An 8,399-nucleotide genomic window follows, 5' to 3' on the forward strand; every position below is an offset into this window, starting at 1 on the left:
TCAAGTGGAGGATACCAGTGAATATTTGTAATTGTTTATTTACTGCCCACTATGTATCTACTGTTTTATGCCCTTGTCTTTGATTCTGCAATCACCTTTCAAGTCACATTTTATCATCATCATATAAGAAATGAGCAAAATAAGACTTGGGGAGGTCAAACGATGCAACCAAAACCAAACACTTGGTAATTTCTGAAGCCAGAATTTCAACACAGAGCTGCATCTCAGAAGGTGAGAGGCTTCATTGCATCACACTGCCACCGCACTGGATGGGCTTCTGGGTTAACTCAACCTAGGAAAAGCCATATGCCCTGAAAGGGCTCTACAGTTTAAATCAAGGCAAATGTAATATAACAAAAAAATAGAAGAACAATGCAATAATAACAGGTTCACTAAAGCCTAGGCATAGATATATATCAGTGTTCCTAAAACCACTAGCAAAAGTATTAATCAGAAAATAATGCATAAGCCACATTTGCACCTAATTTGAAGTTCACTTTTCCTAGATGATGATACCAAGACCCTGGTAGTATTTTTTTAACTTTTCTTTTAATATGATAGAGATAGATAATAGATAGATAGATAGATAGATAGATAGATAGATAGATAGATAGATATAAAATAAAGTTTTAAATGACTACGTCACTAATATGATGTGAATTGTTGGTGATAGAAATCAGAAGTAATGCTTGCCTTTGGGTAACTCATTCTTTTCTTCAGTCTGAACAAATTGAATAGAGACAGTAAAAAACCACTAAGCTTCATTTTAAGCTTATTTTTCAAAACCTTCTTTGCAGTTTGTGCTGAATTTTGTAGTGGGGTTTTCTGTTATACAAATGAGGACAAAATAATAGTCTTATGGGTAAGAGTAACTTGTAGGAGGTCTGGAAATTAAGTTCGCGAACTTGCCATCGTGGCAACACTGTACAAACAGCCCAGTAAGGTTTCATAACATTCGTATATCAGTGTCTTACAGCTGTGTTCGTGTCGGTGTGTGGTGGTGTCTAGCTGAGTTGTGTTCATTATTGTTGTTGCATGTTTTTGTGTGCGTCGCAAGAATGTCTGAGCTTGAATTAGAGCAACAAACAGACATTAAATTCTTATTAAACTTTGCAAGAGTGTAAGTAAAATCATGGACATGTTAGTCCAAGTTTATGGGGATAATGCCATGCAGAAAATGGCAGTGTACAAATGGATTAAACATTTTTCTGAGGAGAGAGAACACATCACTGATGAAAAGAATTCAGGGCGGCCAGTAATGAGCAGAACTGATGAAAACATTGCAAAAATTCATCAAATTGTTCCTGAAAATCATCGCCTAACTGTGAGAAGCATAGCAGACCAAGTAAACATCGATAGAGAAACAGGAAAATCTTAACTGAAAATCTTGGCATGAGAAAGGTGTATGCAAAAATGGTCCCAAAGGAGCTCACCAATGTACAAAAGTAAAGGAGAGTCGAAGTTTGCCAAGACCTTTTGGAGAGGCAAGATGATGTTTTGGGCTGTGTTATCACTGGTGATGAAACATGGGTGTACCAACACGACCCTGAAACAAAGCATCAAAGTACACAATATAAGTCAGCCAATTCTCCATGACTAAAAAGTTCCATCAGTCCAAATCAAGAGTCAAAACGATGTTGCTAAACTTTTTTTATAAGAGAGGGATTATTCATTATGAATTTGTACCAACTGGACAGAGTTAACCAAGTTTACTATTTGGAAGTGCTGAAAAGGCTGCGTGAAAAAGGTAGAGGAAAATTACCTGAACTTTTCACCAGCAATTCATGGCTCTTGTAACACAATGCACCAGCTCACAAGGCACTGTCTGTGAGGGAGTTTTTAGCCAGTAAACAAATAACAACTATTGGAATACCCTCCCTACTCACCTGATCTGGCCCCCAGTGACTTCTTTCTTTAGCTGAAGATAAAGGAAATATTGAAGACATTTTGATGACATTCAGGACATCAAAAGTAATAGGACGACAGCTCTGATGGCCATTCCAGAAAGAGTTCCAAAATTGCTTTGAAGGGTGGACTAGGCACTGGTGTCAGTGCATAGCTTTCCAGGGGGAATACTTCAAAGGTGACCATAATGATATTCAGCAATAAGATATTTAGCACTTTTTCTAGGATGAATTCACAAACATAATTGTCAGAGCTCATAAGACTTGTAAAATTCCTTTAAGAATGTTTAATATTAAAACAAAAAAAATCTCAATCTTTTATTTAATGAAATGTTGAAAGTCCTGTATAGAGATGTAAATATTTTCTATTGAGAATATCCACCAACATCTAGATATATGGAAAATATGTGCTGTTTAGAAAACAGGTAAACTATGAAAACTGCCATGATTTAAAAGATCCTAAATAAAGAGCAAGCTTCCAGATGATTCAAATTTTATTTTTTAATCTGTACTTTTTTTGGCAATAATTAATATATGTCAAGCTTCGCATTGACTGGAAAGATACTTTTTTTTCCATATGTATTATATGGAATGTAATATATACATATATATATTTAGTTTGCAAGTGACATGACTTGCTTATTTGAAAAGGGGAATATGGGCGTTTATTTTGAAAATAGTCTGGTATCTTGCAGAATTTAAGAAGAGATATGTTCGGGCTCATGAAAAATCAGAAGCACAATTGATATCAGAACTCTGCCTTCATCTCAACTTTTTTGCTCCTAATTTTCCTCCTCTCCCTCCCCTCTCCTCTTTCTTTGAAGGCATACTACCATTTTTTTTTTCTAGTTCATATGACAAGATTCATGACGACCTATAACACCCAAGCTGTTTTTCTTACAGACACCAACCATCTGGATTCTAAATCTATTTGCCTCCTGGAAGGGCTAAGCTTGAGCTAGCAAGAGTCAGATACTCTCTTTTGAATCAATGAGCTGCATCTTGGTATACTCAGGGTAATGTGTACAAAGGGATTACACCGGTACTTATGTGGATAGAGGTTGTAAATCCCCAAATTGAGGCGTAGACCTCTAGGAATAAAACCTCGTAGATGTCACTATTCTATAAATTTAAATTACTTCTACATTGCCAATCAGGGTTAGTTAACTTATCCTTCTGCTCTTCCAGACCTTGAGACGTATAGGCCGATCCTACTTAACTCACCACAAATCAACAATCAGTTTAAGATGTTTTCATAGTTTGGACTTATGAAGCATTCCAACTGTACTTGGCACAAATTACTGAGTACACTTAGGGAAGCTGCCAAAATGTGCAGAGTGTCTTTGGCAGAAGAAGAAAACAGATGGTCCCATCAAATGGATCACATTCATGAGCATTAAGTTAGATTCGAAGAGAAAAGAGTGATCTCTACCTGGGGGATATACTTTAAAGGATTGAGTAGCTAAGTTATCATAAGTTTGGACATGAAGCTTCAAGAAACTGATTATGAATTTGGGCATATAGGCCAGATTCCAGATATTGAAATAGTGGCACGCAGGTGCTTTGTGGTCAGAAATGCTACAGCAGAGCTTCTGAGGACTCGGAGTGATTGACAGATCATACTGACAATGAGTGAGACAAGCAGAGCCAATGGGAATAGAAACCATCAGTGGGAATGACCACAAGACAAGAGAGCAGAACTTCTGAGCTCTAAGGGATGCAAGCAATATTATAGGTTTTGTCTGAAACACTAGAGAGATTTTAGAGCCTAAAGAGGATTTTGGAGATCATTCTGTCTGAAGTCTGCAATTTGCAGTGGGGAAACTGAGGTCAAGCATCCAATGTCAGGTGTCTAATGACAAGGATTGTGTTCTTCTTTCCCTTATTAAAGAGCAATTTGGGAGCTAATAATCAAAAAAGATAAATCACCTGCTTGGAAAGACTCTTCACATGGATCCACCCAGGACTGCTTTATCTAATAACCACTTTGCTTCTCACTTGCCCTCCTGCTTCAGTAATGAATGTAATGAGAGAATCACTCTATTCATAAATGGAGGGTACTGTTGACAATCTTGGGACAGGACTGAGCCCAATATTCCATTTATAGTTTAATGTAGTTGGTAACAATGCATGTGTGGATACTCAGTAAAGAAGCACAGTGACCAGAACATTAAAGGACAGACCTAACACAAGCCTCCCACTACACATTGATATGTCGTACGGGGCAGAAATGGCTGTTGACATCCATGCTTCTCTGCCATAATAGTCACTCTGGAAAGGAACTGCCCAGCCGGGGACTGCATTTCCCGACTGCTTTTGCATTATGACCGGAGTGAGAACAGAAGTGATGTTGTGCATCATGCTGCTTCCAGCCCAAGGGGGCTAAGAAGCTGTGCTGTCTCCATACTCTTCCCCCCGGTGTATTGGCTGGAAGCACAGAACTCTAGGAACCTGAAGGATGATGGAGCTACAAGTTGGAAGGAGCCTAGGTACCTACATCACAGCAGGGAGAACTGTTATCCATAATCCAGGAATGTCCACATTCCACTGTTACTTGAGTAAGAAATAAACCTCGGCAGGGTTGCACTGCTGAAAGTACAGGGATTATTTGTAAAAACAGCTAAAATTACCCCCACTACTACAATAGACTGTTTCCTTACATGGATGCCATGTTGGCTGTATCTGAAAAATGCATGATAATAGGCCATGTTCCTAAAGGGATGTATTTGAATGAAGTAGGGCTATTAGAAATGCGTAATGTCCAGGATTACAGGCATGAGCATCTTTTTAATTCCACAGAGTTTCTTTAGAGCTTCAGAGATGACCTGTCTTTTTGTAAAACAGAAGATAAAGTTTTATATTAAAATAACGACTTATAATTTGAATCATGTCTTAATTCAAAGAAAATTATTCTAATGAGATTTCCAATGAACTATTGGGAATTACATACCTTTAGAAATTTCTAACTTCTCTAAGTCATCTTTTTTAGGATCAAAACAGCCTGATTTGTTTGTGCCAACAACAAACATACACACACACAGACACACACACACACACACACACACACACACACACACACACACACATATATATATATATATATATATATATATATACCAAAGAAGGTGTCCAAGGCACTTAAGTATCCCAAAAAGTGGAGCGCAGTCTCAGGCGGTATGAATGTAGTACAAGACACATAGGATGTCATCTTAGGACAGTATCCTAACAATCATCTTGCTCAATTCCTTTATTTTATCAAGGAGAAAACTGGCTTTATTTTGTAATGTCAAAGAGCTAACAAATGATTTAAAAATTCTGAAACCCCTGACTTTTATTAGAAAACTAGAGAGTTTCCCACTGAGAAGCACTATATCAAATTTGAATTTAGTCTCAAATCCATATTTTCTTTCAGTTATCTCTTCTATCCTTTGTATCTCAAACTGGTTTCTTTTAGTTCCTTCTAGTGCATTCTTCATTTCAGTTATTGTGTTCTTCACTTCTGTTGGTTCCTTTTTATACTTTCTATGTTTTTGTCTTTTTGTTTGTTTGTTTTTATGCTTACTATCTCTCTGTTGACGTTCTCACTAAATTCCTTGAACATCGTTATAATAATTGTTTTGAACTCTGCCTCTGGTAGGTTGCTTGCCTCCAGTTTGGTTAGTTATTTTTCTGGAGTTTTCTCCTGTTCTTTCATGTGGGATATATTTATTTTCTCATTTTGGCTGCCTCTCTGTGTTTGTTTCTATGTATTAGGTAGATTTTCTATGTCCTCCAGTCTTGGCTGAGTGGCTGTATGTGATAGATGCCCTGTGGAGTTCTGGCACATTCTCCCTGGTCACCTGCTCTGGGTGCTCCAGGAGTTTCCCTTGTGTGGCTTTTGTGTGTCATCCTGTTATAGTAGAGCCTTTATTTCTGTTGGCATGTCAGTGGGTGGATTGGCCCTTAGGCTGACTGGCTATGGGTTTGGCCATATCCACAGCTTATAGGCTGCTGTGTGCTTACCCCCACTGATGGGATTTGTCCCAGTAGACTCTGGTGCCTGTTGAGACCTCCCTTGGTGTGTGCCACTTATGGGGCTAATTGTGCAGTGCTCTGCTGTGGTCTGAAGCCCACCTCCAAGTTTGTTTGTCTGGGAACTCTTGGGAGGGGCTCTGGTACAGGCCCAGGTCACCCACTGCCTGTGACTGGTCGGGGACTACCTGGTAAGAGCTACAAAGTGATCCATGTTGTTTGCTGCCTGTGCTAAAGTTGAAGGAACATGGGAGAGGCAACACTGTGCAGTGAGGACAGCTGCTACCAGTAATGGACCTGGGGTAGCTCTGCAAAAAGCCAGGACACCCTGAGACCTGCTGCCACCTGCTGGCTCCCTTCAGGTTCAGCCACTGATAAAGCCTCATGAGCATAGGAGTTGGGTGAGGCAGGATCTCAGGGAGTCCCTAAAGTAGGAAGAGTTGTGTTCACCAGGTTAATGTAGGTTCTGATTTGGTGCCAGTGCTGAGCCTGGAGCTATTCAGTGGAAGTCTTAGAGCCCACTGAGGCCAGTTGCCACTCACCTGGGCCCACAGACTTTGATAGTTGTTCAAGAAAAAGTGTGCTGTGGGAAGGGCTGGCTGCTTGTGGAGATAGTGCCTCTGGCATTGGGGGTTTTGGTGGAGCAGGGTCCCAGCGGAGTCAGCAAGGTGGAGAAAGCAGAGCTCACCAGACCAAACAGGTTCAGATTTGGCCATGAGTGGGAGGGCTCAACACAGGAGTAATGGCACCGGCTTATTGGCTGTATAGGAATAGGACCACACAACAGGGAAAACAGTGCCTGTCCTCCATCCCTCACAGCAAAGCCACACACCTCAGTCTGACCCTGTATATCTTTGACACCCTCAGAATCACTAGCCCTCCACTGGAGCACAGGGAGTGCCTGGGAGTGACAGAGTTTATGTGCAGGACATTTGTGAGGACATCTGGGTCTCCCACAGGCTTTTGTCCCACCAGGATATTTGGAATCCCCACTGTTTTTCACAAGCAGATGTGGGGGCTCCTCTTCCCGGCACCAATACTCCAGGCTGGGAAGCCTGGGGTGGGGCTTGTGTCCCTCGCTCTGGTGGGGGGAAACTCCATGGCTGAGATAGCCCTCGTAATTCTCAACCACCACACAGAGGTTTGAGGCCAGCCTGCCTCATGTGTCTGCACCTCCTACCAGTCTCAACGTTGGCTTTTTTATATCCTTACTAATAAAACTTGTTGAGCCAGACTTCAGATTGTTCTCCAGGTTGATTGTTCTATAATTTAGTTTTAATTTTAATGTGTTCATAGAAGGAAGTACACACTGTGTTTATCTACTCCACCATCTTGGATCTCTAGGATTCTTGATTTTATGTCTTGTACTTAGTTTCTTAAGTTAAGAAGAATGCTAGCTACTTGTGTTCTAACCATGTCATTCAGAAAGGTTTGTTTAATGTTAAAAGAGCATGTTTGAGAATTGATAATATCACCTTCTGCATTGACGGCTCATAATTAGTTGTAGGGAAAAAAATACTTAGTTTTGTTTTGTTTCTGAAGTGAAAGATACCATGTTAACAATGATCCCAAGGGGAATGTGCTTAATTCATCCTGATTATATTTTCAACCATTTTTTTTAAAAAAAAATGACCACAGAGTTAATGCATTAAAATCTGAAGAATTTTTATTTTTCAAGGAAAAAATTCTGCAATGAATTTTATGCCAGATACTCATATTTGATTGTATAGACATTGCATAATACCCCTTAAGGCACGACCACAGGCATGGCAGAAATAAATTACCCTGTTGACAAAATACTGGAAAAGAATTAAGATTTATAATCTCAATTATTGATCACTAAAATGACAAGAATATCATTCTCTGCCAAGAGAAAGTGTGAAAAGAGGAGAGAAGCTGACAGAAGAGAAAAGAAACCATTAGAAAGGGAATTACAAAAGATACTATCAGGTCTTCTTTTTTCCTCTATACATATAAAGAAGTGAAGATCATTTTTAGGCAAAAGAAGTAATTAATTTGCATTATCTGCTGTGGAAGCCAAATTACCCTGGAGTAAAATAAGCACCTTAGATGTGTAGTTCATGATATATAAAACTATGTTACACCAAAAATTTGCACAGTCCTTTGTGTACATAACTATATGTAGTGATTCTTAAACAGAGTGAAAAGTGGATATATAATAACCGCTCATGCTGCCATCATAAAAATCACCCTTGAGGCTTACACATACTGATGTAATGCTCTCAACTTTAAATAGCAAGATGTGAGACCAATGAAAAAGAATTTTAAAACGTTAAATAATGATACAAATCAAAATAGTTATAAATCACCGAAAGAACACTGATTATTTTATAAATGATGGTCCTAAAACTTTCTAAATTTTTATTCAAAGTTTAAAAGTTTATTTAAAATACTAAGTATTATTTTTACCTCTATAATGGCACAAAGATATAGTAAGATAAATCTGTCAGCACCAGTAATTAA

The sequence above is a fragment of the Rhinolophus ferrumequinum genome (genome assembly GCF_004115265.2).
Source record: "Rhinolophus ferrumequinum isolate MPI-CBG mRhiFer1 chromosome 5 unlocalized genomic scaffold, mRhiFer1_v1.p scaffold_110_arrow_ctg1, whole genome shotgun sequence".
NCBI lineage: Eukaryota > Metazoa > Chordata > Mammalia > Chiroptera > Rhinolophidae > Rhinolophus > Rhinolophus ferrumequinum.